Below are 25,214 nucleotides of genomic sequence, written 5' to 3'. Positions count from 1 at the left end.
GAAAATTTCCTATTGGAACTGCAGCATCAAAAATCAAGACAAAAATTCCTGTGGAAGAGTAGGTCCATGGTGTAATTACTGCCCCCAAATCAGCTGGCTCCAGAGCAGTACAGAGTGAAATGCCTTGTGACAAAGAGCTCCTGAGCTGACCAATAACTCAACATCCACTTTGCTTGATCTTTGTATCACCACTGAGAAAGAATAAAGCTTCATGTCTGCCTACGCAGGATGAATATAAATTACCACAGTATTTGCTATCGATACAGTAGCACAAACATCAAGACAAAGCTGAGCAGATCTGCATCTCTAAGGAATATGAGGTCATACACACAACTGACACAACTGCTTCTGCAGGATTTGCAATAGTATAAATTTAAAAATTGACTTTGAATCAAAACGATCTTATTAAATAAGAATTCATGTCAATGGCATGGACAACACACTGTTTATTTTATCAGACATATCCACTTACTCCATCAGTTCAACAAAGCATTGTATATCGATTTGACAAAGATCCTGTCAAATCATGTTGAGTGACTGCTTGTGGTACCAGTACAAATCTTAATTTATATTCTGGAACTGTGCCCTCTCTGCCATCTTGGATCTCCCTATAAAATCTTATAAGATGCATGAAAAAAATCTATTCCGCATTTTTCAGATTTATGACTCTCAAATGAAAGAAGGAACAGAAATAATCTTTCCATTTGTCAGCCTGTCACCTACATGGAACAGACAGAGCTGCTGCTGATGCAAGAAGATTCTATTACAGGTGCAAAATGGACATTTTCTTCACATATTTTTTTATTAATTTAGCATAGAAATTTACGAAATCTTAAGGCAGTGGAATACTCATTTTACGAACAAAAAGACAAATCATAATTCACTTCAGGTTTTCATTTTATTATTTTTTGCAGCTGAAAAGCTAGCAAATTCTGTGTGGTGCTCAGAGGTGCATGTGCCTGGTTTGGGGAGAGGTAATACACAAAGCTGCTCTTTCTCTTCAGTCTTCCACCAAGCAGACAGCAGTGGGAGTCCCTCCTGGCTCCCTTGAAATTATGAGGGAATGAGGATCACCCACTCCAGCAACCCTGCTCGCTGATTTCCTCAATCAGCTGTGGATGAGGACTCTCTCCAGACTACAGATAACTAAGAACGAGTTAATATTTTTTTGAACAGAGGAACATGTTGCGTAGGAAAGACATGCAAGTGTGACATTTTATCAGGAAGCGTTACTTTCATGGTAATATGAAAAACTATATGAAATATGGAATAGGGAACAAAATTTAAATAAGAATTAAATCAATATAAACTAAAAACCTTAGGAAAAGGGGTAAAAGCCCTCACCTGACTCACCATATCGGAGTGCAATATCCCTGTATTCCATCCCAAAAGCTTCCACAGGAGACAGACAGGAACCTGGAGAGGGAAACATGACAGGGAATGTGCAAGGTGCAAAGAGTGCTTTGCTATGTGCTTCCCTTCCAACCATTCACTTCCTGGGAGAAAGCAGCCATCTCATGCCTATACAGCAGTTCATCCTGAACCCCATTTAACTAACAAAGGACTTGACCACTGCTTCTTGCCCTGATCTAGTGTAGCCAGACCCTACTCTACTCTCTGTTATTCCCCTGAGTCCAAAGAAACCATTTCTTTTCCTCAAATTTGCATGGATTCACATCCCATCTGTAACCCGAAGCCCCGTGTGACAGGGGGATGTGCTGCATTTTGCAAAGGGATGCATTGCTGCCCTCCACTTGTCTTGCTTCTCCTTCTCTTCTTCCTCTCCAAAGGGAATTGGAAGCTACTAAATACCAACAGGAAAGAGAATCAAAGGGCAAAATGAAACTAAGCTGGGAAAATAGGTTGTTTCCAATATCAGAAGTTAACGCCAAGTGTTTTTACTAATTTTTTAATGCAGCATCACATAACTTTAAAAATAATGAAACTAATATTTGCATGCTTTTTTCATTTAAGAAAAGAGGGAAGACTTGACATTACAAAATGAGCTTTATATCTCTCTGTGTGCAAGACTTCAGTGAGAATTTCAAATGAAAGAAAAATCAGATTTAAACTATAAATAAGTAGTGGGTTAAAATGCAAAGTGAGATTTCTGAACTAGACTAACCATATATTTTGAGAAGATTAACCAATTTTTAAACTGTAGAACTAGCCTGTCCGGATTTCAGCAAGGAATTTTGCATGATACTACCTCAATAACATTTCTGGTAGCTTGAAACCAAGTTCTGACAGCTAATCTCTGGAAAAAAAAAAAGTTTCCATTTTACTTCTTAGAGCAGACTGTGTTTCAAAAGCAGAGATCCCATAGAGCAAACAGATTGCAGCATGTCAACTTCATTTTTGCCTCATCTTGAAAAATTCTAGACTTTATACAGTTTTTTGCAATAATAGGATACTTAACACTGCTGGGATAGTATAAAATCTGCTGTGTCCAGAATTCAGAAATGCTCCGCAGCTCATATATATAATGATGTATTATAGACTGGAAAGAAAATTCTTTCATATTCTAATTCCTTACAAATAGAATATCTTTTTTTTTTTTTAGATTCAAAAGGATAAAAGCAACAGAAAAAAAAAAAAAGGAAAAAAAAACTCAGAGCCTGCACTTCTTTGCTTCTGCCATGATGACATAAGTAGACCTCTAATTTTCTGAGAAAAGTTATTTTAAAGTTCTGAGACCAGAGCACTAGATAATTCACCATTTTTATTCTGAGACTACTATGTTTATCCTTTGGTTTTAGTGGAGTTGGCATACTCATAAATCCCACCTTCCTCTGGCTCTTATTTCTGTCTGGTAAATTATTTTTTTATTCACAAGGCAATAAAAGGTCACTGGAAAGAGGAATATAATATTCACTCCCATAAAGTAAAGTTAAAGAGTATTTAGCATTTATATCTTTCCAGGGCGGTAAACAAAATATGGTTTATTTGACTCAATGAAGACCTATGATACTGAAAGAGATAAATCCAATTACTTGTTTTAACAAAATAGGATAAATCTTTCAAGACAAACCTTCAATAATGCCACGTTGTTCCTGTGAAGGTCCACTGCACAATTATATATGGGTGCACATAGAGCAGCACTTTGGCTCTTACCTGACAGAATTACTTATTAGATGCACAAGCATATTTCTTAGCCACTTCTGGAAGTAGAGCACACTTCTAAATTGTTACTATATTAAATTATAAAAGCAGAACATTGCTTAATAAAGTTTAGTACTAAATTTGATCATAAAATTACAGGAATAAAAGAGGTATTTCATTTTTCATGAAGCTCTGTTTTGACTGAGGCCTGGTTCCTACAGTGTGTTTTCAAGGAGTAAATTAATTCCTTTTGAAAGGAAAATTTTGTCCCATTTAGTAGGAAAAATTAATTCTTTAGCTTGGTTTAAAAAATACTTAACAGCTAACCAGTAAATGTACCTAAGTGTATACTACAGACAGGATAAGCCAGAATTTTTTACAACAAAATTGTATATGAAAATACAATGAAAAAATGGTGAATAAAATACATTTTGCATTTTGCAACTACAATATTCACTTCAATTTTCTTTTTTTTCTGTGATTTCTTCATTTTCACATTCTTTAAATGCAGCCTGCATGAATGGGAGTTCTGCCAGAGAACCATTCTGGCCCCAAACAGTTCTTTAGCAAGGAGCAGAATTTTATATTCACAGCCCAGATTTTTCCTGGTTGAACTCATGTATTAATTGTGATCTCTTACGTGGACATCTAACAGATTTTAAAAATCATGAGTTATTCTGCCAGTGGAGAGTTGAAACAAGGTTTTTTTCCTAAATGTGGACTCAGTTTGGGGGTTTAGAAAGGAAAGTGAAATAAAACATATTTAGCAGCTGCCCTATGGCTTCTGATCAGTCTCAGCCTGTCCAGCTCTTTGCAAACCGGAGCTCATGTCATTAATCTAAATTTAGCACAAGTAAAGCCCTCATTTCTCAAGAACTATTTATTCTTACATTTTCTGGTAAGCTGATGCCCCACCACGGGAGGGGACTATTGTAGGGGAAGTCCTTGGTGGCAACAGCAGCAGACAGTGCTGGGTCAGTCACCAGCGAGGAGTAGGGGGTGATGTGGGTGTGCATTTGCCCAGCATGCAGGACTTGTGCACCTACTGAGGATATTCCAATAAGGCAGAACTCAATAGAAAATGCTGTTGGTGGCCTAAAAAAATTATCTTGCAAATTTAAAATTTATCTGGGAAACTGAGATCGAAATAACTGGCCCATGCTAACACATGGTAGACTTTTACATTTCAAGTTTTTATAGAAGGATTAGGGTGAAAAAGCCCCATAACTAGTTTTTTTATATTTCTTTATTTCTATTATTGTTCTCTGAAGTAAGTGAAATATTTTATTGAAAAGGAAAGAAAGAAGGAAATAATGCAAATCTGCTGATGGGTGGAAGAAAAACATAGAGGGAAAGATATGAAGCAAAGAGAAAATGTTTGGAGGGAAATTATGGCACCTGCAATTTATGTCTGACAAAGAACTGGAGTTTTAGAGGAATTGAAACTGTGAGTACCTACTGAGGAGAAAGAACTTGAAATAGAGCTACTATCCATTGCTTTGCATAAATGATTCACATTTCCTGTCAAAGGGTCTCAGAGTATTTCAGTTCTGGGAGGTGGGAAAATGGAAAAAGGAAAAGAACAAGTCCTGTTACGTAAAGCTAGAAATCTAAACAGAACTGATTGTGTTCTCCCATGCTGAGTAATTTCCAGCATTCCCATTGGAGTCAAGGCACACAACATCTCCTACAACCCAGGTTCCTAAGCAGACTAACCTGTTGTTTCTTTCTGGTAAACAAGCCTGAATCCTTACACAGTTTTCCTCTCAATCAGTGATACACCAGATGTGTCTGTTTTGAAAGAGACACAGATTCAGCTGTACTTCCAGTGCTCTTCTAACCACTGAAACCAACATTTTCAGAGATCCTCCAGGCCATTCCCTGCCTCAAGGCATGAGCACTGACACCTAGATCATCTCCAACAGATGTTCTGCTTGCTACTTCATGCTACTAGTGTCTTAATAATGTGAAGAAAGTGGGTACATGGTACCAAAAAACCAAAAAGAAAATAAGAAAAGTGCTTACCTTTTGGACACTGTCATTTTGATAATCAAGTTACTTGCACTGACTATCATTTCTACACTATTCCATTAATTAGATACTAGAAATATTTTATTGTAATACAAGCAGGATTTGGTCAAATCTGAAGTGGTTCTCTAACAGGCCCATATACCCACACTCAAAATCTAAAAACTAATTCTTCCCTTGTTCAGCTGTCCAATTGTGCATTTGGAGAATCTGTTTCCTTTTATGTGAGGATGTAAACATCCCATTCCTGCAGAAGAAAATCTTCTCCTCGTTGCCTGCATGAAAATCCACAAAATCATTTGGGTTTTGGCTATTTCTCCTTTTTCAATGAAGGGCCACCCTGATGTGATGCTGGAAGCTGCCCAAATGCTGTTGTATCTGGTGGAGAGATATTTCCAGAACAAGATCTCAAAGAGTGATTGAGGCTTGCTGGAACTTTTTCTTCCTTTCTACCTCAGTATTGGAAATCAAGTATAATCACTATTTATCCTTCCACCTGAACAGCTCCCTGCCTTGGGCTTCTCAAGTGGGACCATGTAACTTCATAACTCCCATAAATCAGGTAATCTTGTGTATTCAGTCCTAGAGGTGCCAGGAACTCATTTTTTAACCCAACAAGATTTATCGGGTGGTGATTTTTCATGCCTTCTGGCACCTCAAGACAGTGGATATTTATATTTTTCCTCCCAACTTATTCTCTAACATTTCAAAGCAATGACTGTATATCACAGTTTGTGTTCTAAAAGTATCACCTCATGACGAACTCCCTACGCATTGATACGCACAAGATCTCAGAGTTCTGCCATTTTTTTCCATGTCTGACTGTGCTGCAGGTTTTTACAACCAGAGAACAGATATATCTGGTACAGTGTGTTTTGTACTGCTGTTTTGAAAGACCTTGTGATGTACCAGTATAATGGATCTTCCCACTTTGATGTTTGTGAAAACTTGCAAGCTACAGATTGTATATTATGCCCTGCATGATAATTTGTTACCAAATTTTGTCACCAGTTTTTCAAGAGACTATTAAGAAGACAAACTACCTGTAAATAGGATACTGCAGGGAGTTTCTCTCTTAATACTAAAGTGTCCTGATACTCCAATGATTGAAGATGGAATGATTATCATCTTTGTCAGGGAAACTGAGTATGTGGTAGGTGATGCTACAATGGTGGTAATACTACAATTATACAGATGTAGTACTGTCAGCTGAACTTTCCTATGCTCCTACTGAAACAGTGAGAGCTGAAGGTTTCCAAAGAGCTAAACATCCAAGGCAAAAGAAGCAGTAGGAAAACTGCACATTGAGTCAGGCTTAAAACAGTTATCTTGGAACAAAGCTCATGCCATAAAGCCTGGCAAGGAAATCAAACACACTGGAGAGATGAAGCACAAAATGGTCTAGATCAGTTTTTTCTACTTTGCTCTCAATAATGTGACTTTTCTTAAGATATCTAATGAAAGATTGCCTGTTCTGCCTTGTGCTGTATTTGTCTTTTTGGCTACAATACTAAGCAGTGCAGAGCTCACTGCAGCCATGCACATCCCACTGCAATCACATATCCACTAATTGTCAGCTCAATGGTTTGCAAAGACAGGTCTCTTCATTATAAACATGACACTGCAATACAAATATTACTGAGTGCCATCATTATGAATTTCATAATATTAGAATATTAATAATACATTGTATTTATTAATTTATGCTTTACCCTGTCAGTGTTTTGTTTCTAGGAGTTTCTAATTGTGAGACATTTCACAGTTTAGACATTCTCTGACTACATTTATCTGTAATTTTACTGTTGTTGCTAGGCAAGCTATTGCCTTACTACATGTAACATTACCTAAGATCACATGTGTGTGTTCCTTAATAATGTGAAGCAAAGCCCTACTAGGGTTTCCTATAATGCAGTATTTGGGAAGTAGGGCCTAAAAGTGAATAAAGCACAGAAAAAAACACACCTGAATTTTAAAAGAAGTATGACTAAAGCATGAGAGTTAGTGCCCAAGACTTTATTAAAGTTGCAGAGACTGCTTTGATCTGCATTGTACTTTAACAGCAAAGGTAAAATTGCCACAATTATTCTTGGGTTTGGGGGTGTGATTACAAAAGGAAAAGCTGAATTGCTCCTTCAAGATCCACAGAACTAGGGGAAACGCTGACACTTGGAGGAAAACAATCAGTTTTTACAGGAGGTATCCCAGACCATTTTTAAGTTCAGGGTTAGGACTGATTTGGGGTCATGGTCACAGAAACATGCTAATTTATTTAGCTTGCTGCTCAAATCAACTGCAGTTTGGGAACAATTTCTGTTCCCATTAACTATATCTTGATAATGGTTAGTGCTAGTAAGGATTCTGATTGGATCTAAAAAATGTAGATAAATTATTACTTTTCCTACATGATCTTGGAAGAAAGAGGACACAAAAACAGAACTGGGCCAGAGCAAGAAATGTTTTTTATCTCTTTCTTCTACTAGCTTTAAAGATGAAGTCTGATTAGTGTCATAGACACCATGAACAGAGTTTTATTCTTATTCCTACCGTATGAAATTTAGCACCTGAAAACCAGGCTGACAATTGATGTGAAATGGAAAACCAGTTATGTTTGATTCTGGCCAGGGGAAAAGTGTCTAAACTACTATTAAGGATTATTGTTAACAGTAGGACAAAGGCTGGCAAAAACATATTATAGAGAGCTGTGCCTGAAGTGCTTGGTTTATATCTCTACTTCGCCAAATCCATAGCCTAGTCAGTGAAGCCGTCCCAGCTTGCAGTTTTCAGTCATTTTCATAGTTGGAAAAGAGTGCTTATGATCCACAATGAGGACTCTTCAGGTACTGAGCAATCAAATCAACCTGTGCTGGTCTTCTGTTTGTCTGATCTAGCTCCACTTGCACTCTGCTACCTATGGCAGAATAGAATGGAATAAAAACTGTTTTGCAATTTTCTCGTAAGTCCTCAACTAGATCTGTGTGAAGTATCCATATCATTAACAGTATCAAGCCTCTTACCTAACACTTAACACTAAACTGAAGTGCTCTTTTGTGGAAAGATAGAATCCATACCGTGCCTCAGTCAGACTAGCCTTCATGTGGCCCAACACAGCCATGACGCATTTTCAGCATTGTGCCTAATCCTAAACTTGAGAGGGGATTCACGCCTGAGGCTCCTTTGCAGACCTTCCTGGAAGGGACCCTACAAAGTCATTTGTGGCATAGTCTCCCAGTGGGCTTGAATTGCAACCTGCTGACCCTTGGTACAGAATGAATTCATGATAAATCATAAAAAAATCTACAAGAATAAAGAAGACTGTCAGACATGCATAGGCAGCTAATGACAGAACAAAAGAGAACAGTTTTAAACCAGATTTAGATTAAATATTAGGAAGAAATCCTTTACTCAGAGGGTTGTAAAATGCTGGAAGAGGTTGTCCTGAGAAGCTGTGGGTGCCCCATCCCTAGAAGTATTCAAGGACACGTTGGATGGGGTTCTGAGCAACATGATCTAGTGGTTGGCATCCCTGCCCTTGGCAGGGGTGTTGGAACTAGATGATCTTTAAGGTTCCTTCCATCACAAACCATTCTGTGATTCTGTGACCCTGTGACTCTATGATTTGTGTACTCCACATGCTCAAACTAAATTCAGCTCCAACGATTTTCCATAACTAACCCACCACCAACCCTACCTTTAGCATTATGACACAACCCCACCCTCAATAGGCACATAAAGTGTAGGATCCTGTGTGTCCCAGCCCTCATTCTCACTGTAGAAGATAAGTAGAATCCAAACATTAAGTAAATCTAACAACCTTAGAACCCTATCCACAACCCTACAGGTACTGCTACACCAGCAACACTCACAAAGCTCTTAAACCAACATGGACAAGGTCTCAGAGGATTAAGCTGTGAAACTATCAACCCAAGCCTCAGTCCCACTCTCAACCCTAATTCAAACGATAACCTTGAGTCTAATCCCTCTTGCCCCTTGCTCATTCCAGTTTTGTCTTGAGCCTGTCCAATAAAGAAATTTGAACAGTACATCTATGACTTCAGCGTTTCCCACACACAACAATGGATCAAGAAGAAATTACTCATTAATCTTTTGCCATAAATCAATTTCAATTCAGTTGCTGCAGAAAGCCCCAATACTTGGCTTGGTTAAATTAATATCAATAAATCAATGTATTTCATATTGTGAATTTTGAAGACTAAAACTTAAAGCAAACTTTCATCCCTTGGGATTTTAATGAGGAGTAAACCAAGACACTAAGAAACATAAAGTGATCTGTTTCAAAAGTTTAAGATATTCTGTAAGCTGCATTTACTCTTCTGAATGCTCAGTTGTTTTGGAAACCTCTAGAAGAAATTTTTCCAATAAATACCAGATCTAAATAAAAAAGACTATTCTATTGCCTCTCAAAAACACGAACACACTTAAGTTAGGACCCTGAAAAGCAACAAAACTGACGCAACCTGCAAAACAGAAAGTTATTGCAGAGAAGACATGGAACACTTAGCAGGATTCAGTCCCCCTGAATCAGAGGACTGCAGAGAGAATTTATGATTTAAGAATTTACAATATTCAGTCTGAACAAGTTTTAACTGTGTAGCCAGCTGCCTCTGAAAGGAAGCCACAGAAACATCTCTCAAGAGAGGAGCAGCCCATATTTTAAGCCATAAATTCAAAATTTCCTTCCTAAAGTTTTTCAACCATACATGTAGGAAATGGGAAGAAGGATTATTGGGAAATATCTAAAGAAAAACAGTTAATATTTGGATGATTTGGATGCATACTAACGTAATGTGTCTTATGGATGCATAATTTAATAGATGATACCAGAGAATGTAATATAGATTATGTTAATAAGTTATGGATTATGCTAACAGAGTGAGTGCTTGTGGACTCTATATAATTGGATAGAAAATTCCTTCTTTTTTAAAAAAAATTTGTCTATAGCAAACACAGAACTGTTCGTTCAATTAAAGAATCAAAAAAGAATTTAGAAGATCTTGCTCTGTAGTTTCCAGTGTGAGTAACAAAATCTGAAAAGCATATTTAGGCTTGGCCTTGCCACCCTTCTTGATGAAGAACTAAACCATGTCACCTTATTGCCCTCAACACCAAAAGAGAAGGTGACATGTCAGCAGTGGTGACACTGCAGCTTAGCCTGCAGAGCTGGGGGAAGGGACTCCACTCTGCCCAGTCAGAGGTGCTGGAGCTGGAGCTGCCAGTGGGGTTGCCTGGGTTACCACAAGGATCTGAGTGTGGAGATTCAGGATTGTAATAGAGAAGCTCTGCTTCACTAAACAAAACAAAAACAAAACAAAAAAATAGAGAGATACGATTACCAAAGAATTGCTGCAGAAATAAAACTGAAGGAAACATTAACAATTATATACAGGCAAAATTCCAGAGCTGGCAAAATGATTGTCAAATCCTGAACTACATATTGATTTTAAAAAGTGTTTCGTAAACCTGAGGAAATTTTTTGCACAATTACATTAACATTCCTGTCTCTGCTACACCCTTTTCACTCACACAGTATGCTCACATTTATCCCAGCTATATCACCAGGAGACAGATGTGTCTTGGTCCTGGTGCTCAGTAAGATGAAGCCTCAGCTCCAGCCACCTATGCTGGTTCAGCACAGTTCCTCCTGTATTTGGCTGCAATGAGCCTCATCCAGGATTTTTTAACTGAGCTACAGGTTAATTCACTGTTCAATTGTAAGGCAGCAATTGATCCAGGATAGTTGCTGTGCATTATCCCATTTGGCACAGTGGGTCTGTGTGCGACAGGGTAACCAGGGCTGAAGACCAGAGCACAGGCATGAAGCCACGCTGCTGAGTGTGCCAGGGGCAAAAGGGCAGCCCTGGATAAGCACAGCAAGAGTCTGACTGATTTTATTACAAAATCCCTCATTAGTACAAAATTACTCAGCTTGTATCTGACTTACAGAACTGAGCTCTTGGTATAAACACAGCCTTAAAATATCACTTCAGAAACTACCAGTGGTTGCCATGAAATGCATTAATACTCCAAAAGCCTTCTAAAATTTTGAGCAAATTCCATCAGAGATTACAACTACTCTTTTTTGTTGGTGGTGGTGGTGGTTGGTTGGGTTTTTTCCCATATTTTTCTGCTTCTATATTTCTGCCATTGAGGAAATTGCCTTCCTTGACTTAATTCAATTTTGACACAGAAACATATTTTCATGATAATCATGCAAAATCTTTTGTTATCAGGATAAGATCAAGAAGAGGTGACACAGAAGACTTTGAGAGAAAACTTAAGAGTAATATCCCATCACTTACATAATTATTTGCAATACAATATCATACTGAGAAAATACTTTGAACAAAATTTACACTTTTTTGGTGGAATTGCATTCTGTATTTGGAGTTCAAACATCTACTAAAAAATAAAATGAAGAGGGCAAATATAAGAATCAAAAAAAAAAATTAGTAAATCCAAAAGGGCACTCTACCTAGGGGAAAAAAAACTTTCTGACCTTAGCTATTAGGCTTGTATATTTATTGTGCAGGTCGTCGAGCAGTACAATTTAACTTGAAAATGGTGGTCGTTATCTTCAAGTTAAGCCCACATTGTGAAGAATTCCACAAAGAGGCAAGAATGCTCATTTTGGCTATTTCTGCTTTTGTCAGTTTATATTGGTGCATATGCAGTGATTTTAGAAGATGAGGGAAAGTGACACAGGCCAGAGACCTAAGATATTTCTATTTGTAGGTCTTATATCCATGTAAATGAGTAATCTCTTTGTTATCTGCAGCATTGATTGGTTTGAACACAGGAATCCCTTGAAATGGAGTGATGAGTCTTGTTTCCCCTGGACAGTTACAGAGGGTTTGTCCTTTAATGGTTATTTAGGCGTGTCCATTTAGTGTCCATTTCTGTATTTCTTAATGCTTGGCTTTCTCATAGGAGGAACTGTGAAAGTCCTAGGCTTTTGGAGGTTGTACTTATATCAGAAAACTTTGCATTTCTGTATTTCCTTTGGACACATTCTTCAAGCTGCTGTGTGCAATGGGGAGTGCAGGACCGGACTCCTCCTTCACCCTAGGAAAGCTGTGATACCTCCACAGCCTCTGCTTGGCACAATCCAGGGGTACCCTCTTCTGCTGCTTTTCTCAGGAGATTTTAAGCTTCTTTTTACTCTTTCCATATCTCCAGCTGGAGGAGATTCAAACTGGAAGAGAGTGTAGACAGGAGACAAAATACTGCATATGGCATATCAAAATCCCATGGCAGCAGCCCTTTTATGTCACAGAATGGTTTGGGGCTTCATTGTGGTATGAAGCTTGAGAAGAAGCTGACAAAGAAAGAAATCTCCCAGAAAGTACAGAAAACGTAGGAAAAAAATGTAGCCAGATTAATTGTGCTAATGGTATGAAAGTCTGTTTTCAAAATACTCAATGTATGCGTGGATTTATTCACAGTTTTTCTGTCTTTCTATCCATCACCACATTCCTGCAACTTTGAATTTCTGGACCAGGTTACTGAATTAAAAAAAATGTTTAAATGTTTAGCAGTAACAAATGGATATAATATAATTTCAGTAATACAACTGTCACATGATTCTGGGAGTTTCGCAAAATTAAAGGGATTAAATGTCTCTCTAAAGGTTTATAGTTTGATGTGAATCTGTAACTCAAAAAGCCTGCCTGCAATTCAGCTGTCTAAGAAATATATATTTAAGATGCACACAGAGCTTTTGATCTAAATGAGAAATGTGAAGAAAGAAGTTGTCATGTTAAAAATTTGAGGGTGCATTGAGGCTGACTTTTTGGATTTTGTATTTTTAAGATAAGTTTAGGGGCAACTAAAAGGATTTTTCCACCTTATCTAAATTAAATGAGAGGACAAAGGGAGGACTGTCCAGAGAACAAACGATGACCTACGAGATTAAAAAGAAGTCTCTTTGTTGCAATTTTATCATCACTTGTAAGTGACAAAGTGCCAAAAGACAGGTTTGTGGCAGCAGCAATATATTTTCTTCAGGGCAGGAAAATCATCAACAAGGTGTCTGTATATGTGTAGCACTGCTTGAATATGAAAGCAATTTTCTGAAGCCCTGTGGCCTAATTCTATTGTTTTCATCAGGAATGAATATTTGGGATCACAATCTTCAGCAACTGATAATACTGGACACATTGTGAAAAATGTATGAGTAAGTTCCTCAGATGACTGCTGGACAAGGCTCCAGTACCATTTACAGCAATATTTGCATTTATCTAAAAAGAGATTAAATGCTAACAAGGTTTCAGTACATTTATCTGCCTGCCTTCTGTGTATGGTTCCCATTAAATAAAGGGGGAAAGAAAATATGTAAAGGGAATAAAATATAGAGAAAAAAGGGGAAAAAAGCTGCATGTACAGAACTATAATCTTCCATTTTCTAAAATGCATTTATTCTAGAAAAATATCAACTAGAGATGCAGAAATACAAGCAGTGATAAAACTGCCCAATCAAAGTATAGGTAATGTGGAATAATAGAAATTATTGAATGTTCTATTTCTAACGTATTAATATACCTTCAAGAAAACCAAATTATGCATCCAATATTCATTGTTAATATCTTCTGAAAAATGCCTCAGACATATGAGAGACTTTTTTTTGCAGCAGGATCATATCCTCCAGCAATTGATGGCAACATAATTTACAAGCTTCTTTAATTATTCATCACCATCTACCCTAGCTAGCACCTTCATTATCTTCCCATTCAGAGCATCCTCCAACTTGGAGCAAAGACTGTGCAAGGGAGCAAGTTCTATTGACAGGTTCAGGGGATTCTCTTTTCATTGCCAAATCAAGATAGTTGTTGACTTCTCCATCCACTCAAAATCCACACAAAACCCCACTGTGTTTGTTCCAGTTATGGAATTGAATTAATGCTTTTTGTAAAAATTTTCAACACTTCCTACATTTCTACAACTGCCTTGAAAATTGTTTCAAAGCAGTATCAAATATTTGCATTTGATTCTACACTTCCCAAAATCAAAGGTAAAAACATAGATAGGAACAAGATTGGAGACTAAAAGCATTTGACTTCATGTAAAACTTCTAGATTCTGATCCTGATCCTGATTCAGGCAAGAATATAATCTAGGTACAGGTTTTGCTTTACCTGCATGAGCAGTCTCATTTCAGAGACAGCAAGATTGAAGCAGAGGTAAACATAGGCAAAATTGTCTGTTCAGCTCTTTCCATGTTTAAACAAAGGCACATATTCCCAACATTTCAAAGCACATTTGGACACCTCAATATCTCTGAGAAGCTGAGCTGTACTTAGGATCTGTTAAACCATGTTTCTGCAATAAACAAAGCTGTAACAAAATGGTATTTTTAAAAACTTATGTGATTAACTTGATATGAAAAATATTAATATTTTGTATTTAAACTTACTGAATCTCGATATTGATCACTTGTAGTTTTTTTCATTAAAAATACCTTTATATGAATTTTAAACCAGACTGTCCAGTTAGTGCAAAAATTAAGACAGTAAAATAACATTGGGAAAATAGTTTTTTGGAAATATTGCTTATTAATTTCAAACAGAAAATTTCCCACTCTAATCACACAGAAGGGTTCATTAGCTCTCTGCTGAGTAACACAGTTCTGCTGAAGATGTGTAAGTAAGTTGTTATAAAGTTCATAAAGATGGTTCCCTAGGGCCAAAGCACTGCCCATCCACGAAATTCAATGGAAGCTTAGTCAAGGACAGCCTCTGCCTACAGCTTTATTTATTTCTGCATTTCTGGGGCAACAAAATTGTACAGTTACCACAGGACATGCTATCCAAACGCTAGTGTATGGGTATGCACATGCTGTTACCTACCTCTCCAGCTGACAGAGGAGTCCCCAAGCAGCAGTGAAGCACCAAGGGCTGTCTGGTTACTGCACCCACGGCTCACAAGGTGATGGCATCTCCTGCAGTGGGACTCTGTGTTATACTAGGAAGTAGCTTTTTTGCTTAACCTCCAGGAGAAATGTAAAGACAGCAATCTGTCTTTAACTCCCACTCTGATAAGCTGTGAATAATAAATGTCTGAACAGAACTATGACAAGTGAGGCTGCTATTTGGGATAAATATAATAGCAGGCACTGACTACATGGAGGGCCATAAGGACAAAGGAGAACTATTGGTGTTAAACACTACCTGCCTAACTAGAGAAAAGAATGTTTTTATGTCTCCAGTATGAAAAGAGAATCATGGATGCATTTCCATCTAATTCTTTTCCACAACAGTGATTTTTGACACTTTTTCCTACAACATTGGATTTTAGAACACATTTAAATAAGACATTTTGCATGTGTATTATTTCTGTACATATAAAACTGATATAAAACCAGTATTGTGAATGTCTGCAGCATCCGCTATTGTCTATTTGAAAACTGCATTGAATCCACCATTGAATGAGTTTATCTTGTAGCTGTAAATATAACTTTTGTTTCTTAAAGGAAAATCGTGAAAGTATGTACTAATAGATAATTCTTGTTTTTAAAGGAAAATTGTAAAAGTATACACTAGTCTAGTATAAGAAAATACAAAAAGTGTTTTGCCATGAATTTCAATCCAATATAACCAGTACCAGATCCTCCATTTTGATTTCTTAAATTTCTTTAATATTTCCTCTCTCCGTATAAAAATATAGCTGGTCACAACACAAGTCCATTACTGGATTGTGGAGACCAGTCTGATTAGGGCCTGAGACTCTGGGAGGGAGCTCCAGAAAGATCAGACTATCAGCAAGAAAAATAAGTCTATTATTTACCAAGATATTGATGTTCTGTCTCTTCATTCAACTACTTCTAACACCACACATGAGAACTACAGTACCGAAAATATACTGTATCAGGAATGGCATACAAGATCTATGAACAATTTGTCCCTCCTGTCATTGCCAGAACAAGCCTCACTGCAGATCAGAAATGAAGCAAAACAAAAGAATAACCTTTAAAAACTTCAGGCAGCAGATACTTCATTCAAACAACCCACATATCAAGGGCTAAATTTCAAAAGTTCAAATTTGGGTAAAAAAATTGTATAATTTGCAAAGTTCAAATTGTGTGACATAGTATTTCTATGAATATTGTGCAATGCATACAAATGTTAGTGAACTATTTCTGAGTGTGTACATCCAATTTCTCAGTTAAGGTACAGGTATCTGTAGTTCATCACCTACTTGAGACAGGTAGGCCCAGAAATCACATAGGCATTTTGTTCAATGTAAATATAATACATAATTTCAGAAATTAACATTATTTCAATCCTTACATATTAAAAGAGCAACTAAGAAATTATAATACTGGAATGCTTTGTATGAACAATATTTCTCCAGTATTTGGGATACATGAAGTAAATAGTCATGCAGTGATCTCTGGACAATCAGTCACATAATTTCCTACATTCATCAGGCTCCATCTGAAAATCTAGGTGTCTTGTGTCAGCCCACTGTGCTGGTTTTGGCTGAGGTAGAATTAATTTTCTTCACAGTGGCTGGTACAGGGCTGTGTTTTGGGTTTGTGCTGAACACGGGGTTGATAATATAGAGATGTTTTTGTTGTTGCTGGGCAGAGCTTACACAGAGCCAAGGCCTTTTCTGCTTCCGTGCTGCCACAAAGGCAATGGAGCTGGGAGTGCCTGGGAGGCTGGGAGGAGACACAGCCAGGACAGGTGACCCAAAGTGACCAAAGGGATATTCCAGACACTACGAAATCATGCTCAGTATATAAAGTTTGGGGAAGAGAGAGGAATGGGGGGACATCTGTAGTGATGGTGTTTTTCTTCCCAAGTCACCATTACACATGATGGGACCATGCTCTCCTGGGGATGGCTGAACACCTGCCTGCCCACAGGAAGCAGCAAATTAAATCCTTGTTTGGTTTTGCTTGTATGCCCAACTTTTGCTTTCTGTATTCAACTGTCTTTACCTCAACCCATGAGTTTTCTTGCTTTGACTCTTCTGATTCTCTCCCCAGCCTCACTGGTGGGGAAGAGAGACAGTGGCTGCACATGACTTGGCTGCTGGCTGGTAATAAACCACAACACGCACACACAATATTTTCACAAGCTCTCTCTCTTAAAGGTTGCAATAGTTCTTTATATTTTAGCCTAAAATTATTTATTCATGTTTACTCATCTGTGCTCATTTGAGTCAACAATGCCCTTGAATTTAAGCAATTCTCAATTCCTTTTGCCCCCCTTCCTGATGTGATTAAAGCAATCACATCGTCTTCCAGCTTACTTTCTGCACAACTAATAAAACCCTGTAATGTCTAGCTCCTTGATCATCCTGGAAACTTTTCTTTGTGATTGTTTCAACTTGATCTCAGCTTTATTGCATATGAGTGAGCAGAATTTGATACACCTGATGAGATCTCACTACAGCCTTATAAAATGGCATTCGCGTTCCCTTCTCTCTTAGAAACCTTTCACCTGATACATCCTAAGACTGTTTACTTTTCACAGTCCTGCATCCAACCAGCTTCTGTTATCCTTTGACCAAGACCGTGTCCACATTGCTTAAAGCACCTTCTACAGGCAACAGCAAAGGTCACAGCCACAAATGATGCCAAATGCCTCCTGCTCCCACTGCTTGGGACATGCAGTCCTTTTCTAGTGAGCACCATCTGTGTCTAAATTGCACAGCACATCATCTGGGTCCCCTGTGGTGTCTGCATGATACTCCTGTGGACCTAAGATTTCATACTGATTCTCTTGTGGCTTTCCAGTTAAGGTGCTCAAAATAAAATGGAAACTGAGTATGCCAGAGAAATGTCAGACCAGGGACACTGGTTTGGGTGTGGGTAACATATGAGAGGTACTGGGTTTGCTTAAATAGGCTTGGATGGCTACACATGGAAAGGAATTAATGATGAGGTCCAAGACACATGCAGAGCAGGAGAAGAGTAAAAAACAAGCTGAGAATTTCTATCTTTCACCAGCACACTCATGTGTACTCCTTTTCTCCCCTGTTATTTCCAAAGGATTGTGACCCCTCACTTAACATAAAATGTTTCTACTGCTCTTCATTGACTAGACAAATGCAAATTACTTTCAAGTTTTCTTTCTAGTTAATAAAAAATATTACAATCTCCTTTTGATTATTTTCTGTAGCCATTTCATCCCTAAAATCTCTGCTGTTCCCCTACATTGAATATCAAACATCAATTTCTATTGATTCAATGATTGTTTACTGAAGGAATAAGACTGTTGCCTACAGATACACCATTAAACAAAACAGCACCATTGAACAATAGAACTCCTTCATCATGCAGTTATTAGAAAAGTCCATGGTATAATTTTCCCCTTTTTCAACTGGCTGTTTCAGCCAACTCCCAAGCACCACTTAGGACTTACCACACGCTGGCAAAGAGTCTCAATCAGCAGTGTTCATGGAGGCAACCTCCTTGAAGATGAAGGCAGTTGATAATATGGACATGGGTTATGCCATGCTGTTGGCTTCCTCATCAGAAAATAGTCTTAGGCCTTCTTCGTTTTCTGGTGTAGATTTGGCTTACAACATTATTAGCTTCGCCTAAAAATACTCATCTGGTTTTACTGCAAACTCTTTTATAACTATAAATACATTTAAATCTGAATTTGAATGCATTTCTTCAATGTGTGCAATGGTTTGCCATTTTGTCAAACCTTTAGGAAATGAGACATTCAGTTAAAGTCATCTTTGTTTGACTATTCTGAAATCTAATTGTAAATATCCCAGCTCACTTTATGTCTGTGATGAACAGAACCAGTCTCTGTATTCAAATACCTCTAACCTTGACACGTTTTGCCCAGCTTCATTACTGGCAAGGAAAACCTTGTATTTTAGTATTACGGGGCATTTTTCCTCTAACACTAAATCCATTAAATTCCTGGGTTATATATAGAAGATATTTTCTGCCCATAGAAGAGAGGAACTATAAAAAGAACATAAGCCTAAGAAGGTGGTCAGAGATTGTAATCATACAGAGTTTGTGCAGATCACACGGAGTTTCAGCAGAAAAACCTTATCAACACAGATACAGCAGCTCCAGCTATTTTCCAGCAAAGACACACATATCTGTATTGCTCCCTTGCATGCACCACCAACTCCAGTGTGACCACACACATACAGAGCTCAGCAAGATCAGGAGCTGCCTGTTTCAGACTTCCATGACCCTGACTGGCTCCTCTGGGTCCTCAGTAATTAATAAGTGATCACCATAATGTATTATGCATTCAAAAATCTTTTTTTTATATGGCTATTTCTTCATTCTCGCAAGTACTGTACATGTTGAATTCTTACTAAATGCATTGCTCTAGGTGACCGTTGCACACTCAACTCAGGCTGTGTCTCTGCCCTTGCTTTATCAGCTGCTCTCACCAATGCTCAGGAATTGCCCGGGTTGATTTTGTTAGCATTTTTTTTTTATAGTACTGGGAACAAAGAGGGAGGGGATAATGAAAAGGAAAAGAATCATTTATCAAGACAGAATTAAAAGCAAAACTTTAACAAAAATATATTTGGGTTAAGATTTTAAATGGCATTTGCCTGAATTGTCTAGGAACCAATTTCCACTGGCTCTATCCTCCTGTGGCCAGAAGGCTTATACAATGCATTTTACACTGTGATTTTCCCCATATTATAAGGGGTGAGTTATTTCAGATTCTACTGTGCTTTCAGAGTTTCAAAGCTGAGTCTTAACCTTTCAATCTGCTTATTAATACTCATGTCATGGCTCCTATTGAGAAAGAGGTTTAGTGTCACTGTCCTCAATCAGTGTCCTTTCATTCACTTTCATTAAAGAACCATGTTTTCCTGACAAAGGATAACAAATGGACGCTGTGGGTCCCTAATGTGCTTTTTGACTACAGAGCCTGTACCATTTCTCTGAAGCAATGGCAATTATTTGTCATTTTAATATGACTTGGCAAGGAGATCCAAAAACATATGACCATTATTCATCAATATGTATATCTTGTGCTTGCATTAATATTAGAATATCATTATTATTACCCTGACATTGTATGAGCTAGACAAAATTACATCATGTAAAAAATGTATTAAACTATGTTCAGCTGTATCCATGCAGCAAGGCAAAAGTAATTTAAAGACCTGTAGCAGCTCTTTGTTGAATGCAGCAATTCATTCTGATTAGCAGTAAAGTCCTTTTGCCTGTGTATTAATGAAATATATTTCAGTACTGTTCCACTGTTAATTGAAAACAGCATAGTTCTGTGCTACTGTTGTTACCACACATACCCCACAATCACATCAATTTTCTTTGTTCTTAAAATCTCATGATATTCAATATTTCTGACATTCCTGGTAAATAGAAAAGAAAGTAAATTTCTGTTAATTTGGGCAAAGGCATAGCCATGATTTTCCCATTTCTTCTTTCTGTTTTTTGCTGTCACTGTTTCTATTCGAGCTATTGCACATCTTGAGCTTGTATGCAACACTTGAGTCCAGAACTAAGTTCACTATCATAGTTTCCTATAGAGCAATAAAAGAGCTGTGCTTATGTCACTATCTGTTGTTTTAGATCCAAAATCACTGACTAAAGCCAAAGGGATACTCTTATTGTTTCTTGGGTTTGTGAAACATGGAATTAAAAGTATATAAAATAATATTTAATATTTTTCTTCTCATTCCCCTCCACCTCACAAATAACACTGCTCTATGAAAAAAAAAAAAAAAAGGGAGGTAGAAAAATCTTGGAATAAAAGCTCTGTAATAAAAGGCAGAGACCTCAGGTTCTATCCAAGCAGGCTCTTCAGGTTATTTCTCTAAATTAAGTATGACTTGAGGGACAAAGACTCCACCATAAGATAACGTTGTAGGAGCTATGTTTTCCCAGGTGATGTCCTTATTTTGGTATGACACTAACATAGCTTTAGAACATACAATGCAGCAAGAACTTGCAATGCAGCAAGTTCAGGCTTTTAAGGACATTTTCCTGGCGATTGTTGGAAAACACAATTCATAACTAAACAGCACTGGCAAAAATTATAAGAGGTGATGGCACAGGCAAGTGGCTTCAAAATGCTCAAAAAAAGAGTTTTTATTACAAAGTCTGGAACCAGCATGACATAGTAATTAATTTATTAGCTGAGTAATTGTATAAACTTGATTTTTCACCTCTTTTCCTCTCAGGTGAAGGAAGATACAAGGAACATGACGCTCTACTTACAAATTTACATCTGTGAGAGTTTTCAGGTCACTTAACCCCAAGTGTCTCAGTCCCTCCACTTAGTAGGCCTGGACTAATACCCACTATGATCTCCTAAGGGCATAGGACTCCTCCTTTTGTTTATTCTCCTGACCTTTCACTTAAAATCAAAAGCTACAGTATTCTACTTATTTTACATAATTTGTCCATTATTTCCTCTTTTCTCCAGCTGTAGCACTGTATCAATTTTGTATCAGATACTTCAGTTAAAATTAGCTTACTCTAAACCATTCAAACCCATCACAGCAACCATGAACCTCCCTGTGCACTATGTACTTAGATCATTGTCCATTCTAGGAAGAGCTGCTCTCTGGTCACTTGAGTGCAGAAAAAGCAAGTTGTAATATGCCATTGAACTCCTCCATGGAACAACATAAAGGGAAGCAACAGCTGAATCAACTACTGAGAAGCATGTGTAACAGCCAAACAAAGGCACATCAATTTTGCAGGGGGAGGGATTTTTGCAGAACACCATTTTGTGCAATTCAAAGACATGAAGAGAAAGAATCAATAAATCAAAAACATGTACCAAACAGCACTGGGATTATAGCCCTCAAAAAAGCCCTGCAAGAGTTATGCCAAGTGCTACCTGAAAAGGGCTTATAATTCCTGTCATTTTGAGCACTCTTTGTAAATAAAGAGGATGATACCAAGATACCTAACTCCCTCAACATCTTTTCCTAGAAGAAATATCTGATTGACCAATTGCTCAAGTCAACAAAAAAGATTTAGAAGTGTTGCTTCCACTACTTTCACATGTCATCTTCACCTACAGGCCAAATAAGCAGTCCAGGCAGAAGGAGGTAAGGGGGTCTGGTCAGAACAAAACCAAAAGCAGCAGCAGAATGGAGAGCAAAAGGGGGAGTGAAGACTTCTGCAGCATAAAAATCACATAATGTAGTGAAGAACATGAAAAGAGCTGGACTGCTGGACTGCTCTTAAATATAGATATCTGTAAAGATAATTGCAAAGGGATTCCATAAGTATGTGAAACTTTATGGTCATTTTCCATTCTTCATTAAGCATAAGAAAGTTTTAGATATGTCAAGCTGGAAATATATTTCTTCATAAGTCAAATCCACAAAGGGACTCAGCAGCTCTAAAACTGCTACAGATTTGGCAAATACTGAAAGGGACTGGAAACAGGAAGAGAGTAGTGAGATACCCTGTTCCCATCTCAGAACTTGGACATACCAAGTTCTGCAAAACAGAAGGGCAACCTGCTCTGTAAAACATATGAATCAAGTAAAGAAGTGTTTAATACCTTTGTCAATGACACAGACAGTGGGATCAAGTGCACTCTCAACAAATTGCAGGTGACATCAAGCTGTGTGGTGCAGCTGACACACCTGAAAGACAGGATGCCACCCAGAGGGACCTAGACAAGCTCAGGAAATGGGTCTGTGTGAACTTCATGAAGTTCACCATGATGAAGTACAAGGTGCTGCACCTGGGTTGGGACAACCTCCAATCTCAGTACAGGCTGGGAGATGAAAGAATTGAGAGCAGACCTGACAAGAAGAATTTGGGGGTGTTAGTGGATGAGAGGCTAGACAGAACCTGGCAATGTACCCTTGCAGTCCAGAAAGCCTATTGTATCTTGGGTTGCATCACCGGCACCACAGCCAGAAAGTTAAGGAAGGTGATCCAGCCTCTCTACTGCAACCTGGGGAAACCCCACCCAGAGTGCTCCAACCAGCTCTGGGTGCCCAGCACAGGAAGGACATGGGTCTGCTGGAGCAGGTCCAGAGTAGGGCCACAGAAATGGTCAGAAGGCTGGAGCAGGTCAGCTGTGAAGACAGACTAAGAAAGTTGGGATTATTCATCCTGGAGAAAAGAAGACCCTAGGGAGACCTTAGAGCAGTCTTCCAGTATATAAAGGAGGGCTTATTAAAAAGACAGAGAAAAACATTTTAGTAAGGCTCCTGCAATTGGATATGAGGTAGGGGTTTTAAACTAGAAGGGGGTAGATGCAGACTACATACAAAGAATAAACCAAGGCAGAGAAACGCTGGAACATGATGACCAGAGAGGTCCTATCCCTGGAAACATCCAACATCAGGTCGGACACAGCTCTAAGCAAAATGATTTAGTTGGGGATGTCCCTCCACATTGAAGAGAAGGTGGACTAGATGCCTCTTAACAATCACTTCCAACCCAAACTATTCTATGTACAACAAAATAATGAAGCAATTGCAGACCGTGAGCAAAGAAGAGGAATCTAAATTTTAGCTACATAAGATGTCTCCCTGAGAAAAAAGGAGACCTGCAGAGAGTGAGCTCTGGTTAGGTGCTTAATATCTGCTCAGAGTGCACTCACCAGGGTGTATTTTTAATACCACTTTGCAACTGACTTTCTGTTTCCTACCTTTTGATGTAAAATCAGTGAGCATGTGGGATGGCCAAAGTAGTTGCATCAATGTTCAGTTATTGCCTGGAGTGCTTAAAAACATGCCTTTTTGGTGTTTTCTCAAGTGTATATATTATGGTAAGAGCAGCAATATTTCTTCAGTCTTCTGAGAGCATTACTAGGAACAAAGAAAAATGGAAAACACAGCACAATTAAGATCATCATCCTTAAAGAAGAATAGCTAGACTGCAAGCACAGAAAGAAATCACAATGATTAAATATTTTTAATATGTACCTGTATTTGGCACTTTAGCTGTGGATCTTTAAGATTTGTATTGTTTATCTTTCCAGCTTTTAGTAAACAAAATAGAGCTGGAATGAGCTGAAAGAAACCACTTTGTGCAAAATGGTTCATGGAAGACCTGAACTGCATTTGAAATAGCAAATTACCTGCTGGTGCTATAGAGACAGATGATATCCTAAAAACACCTAAAAAATTTAAACTGCAGCCTTTATTAGTTTCCTAACCTGGCTTACCAGTGGGAACCCACTACTGGACCCATTGGCATAGCAGTGGGGAAGGCAGATGACAGAGCAAATGGCTTGAAGTGAACAGTGGCACAAAGAAGCTGAGAGTGCTACTGAAAGAAACATACATTAAATATGTCACAGTAAAAATAAATCTCGTGTAAGCTTTATGTCTTTTCAGGACTGCATACTTGTGTAACTGCTCTGAACACAGCACCATCTTTTCCTTGTACTTCATTGGAGAGGACCCACAGGAATACACTGTGCATGTGCTTGGTGGCCACCAGTTGTGTTCTAAGAAATCAAACCTTACATGAAGTTATAAATAATGGCCATAAATATCTGAAAAATATAAAGAACAGTTTTCTAGGATGATCTAGAACAAAACTGTTTAAAGCCTGAAAAAATATGGAACCAATAGAAGAAATCCCTTAGTGATCTTAAGGGTTTGAAATAGACACAGAAAGGCAGTAATGGCTTTGATGACATGGAGTTCCTTTAGAATGAGACCAGAGCAATGGAGAATAACAATGATGAATCAAGACCTCTAATTTTTATCATTTGGGCATCCTCTTACACCACCTGATCACCTTCTATATTGTCTATAGATAAAACAAAGATGTAAAAACAAACAAAAAAAAATACAAAAGGCACCATGGCTTATGCTAAAATACAGATATAATTTAATAAATGTAAGTCTTTTAGCTTCAAGGAAAATTTTTCTCACTTTACTGTTTTTTGGGTCTATCATAATTACTGTCTTTTGCCATATCTTGCATGACATAGCAATTTTCTGGTAAACTCTCTGGGACAAGGCTTGTCTTCTATAGTTATTAATAAAATGCACAGAATACCAAAACTTTTGTCCCTTTTTAGGTTTCCAGGCAGTGACATCGGAAAAAAAAAAAAAAACAACAACCAAACCAAAAAGGAAATATTAAAAAAAGGATATTATCTTGTACATTTT

Source organism: Prinia subflava, chromosome 1 (genome assembly GCF_021018805.1).
Source record: "Prinia subflava isolate CZ2003 ecotype Zambia chromosome 1, Cam_Psub_1.2, whole genome shotgun sequence".
NCBI lineage: Eukaryota > Metazoa > Chordata > Aves > Passeriformes > Cisticolidae > Prinia > Prinia subflava.
Note: the sequence above shows the minus strand (reverse complement) of the source record.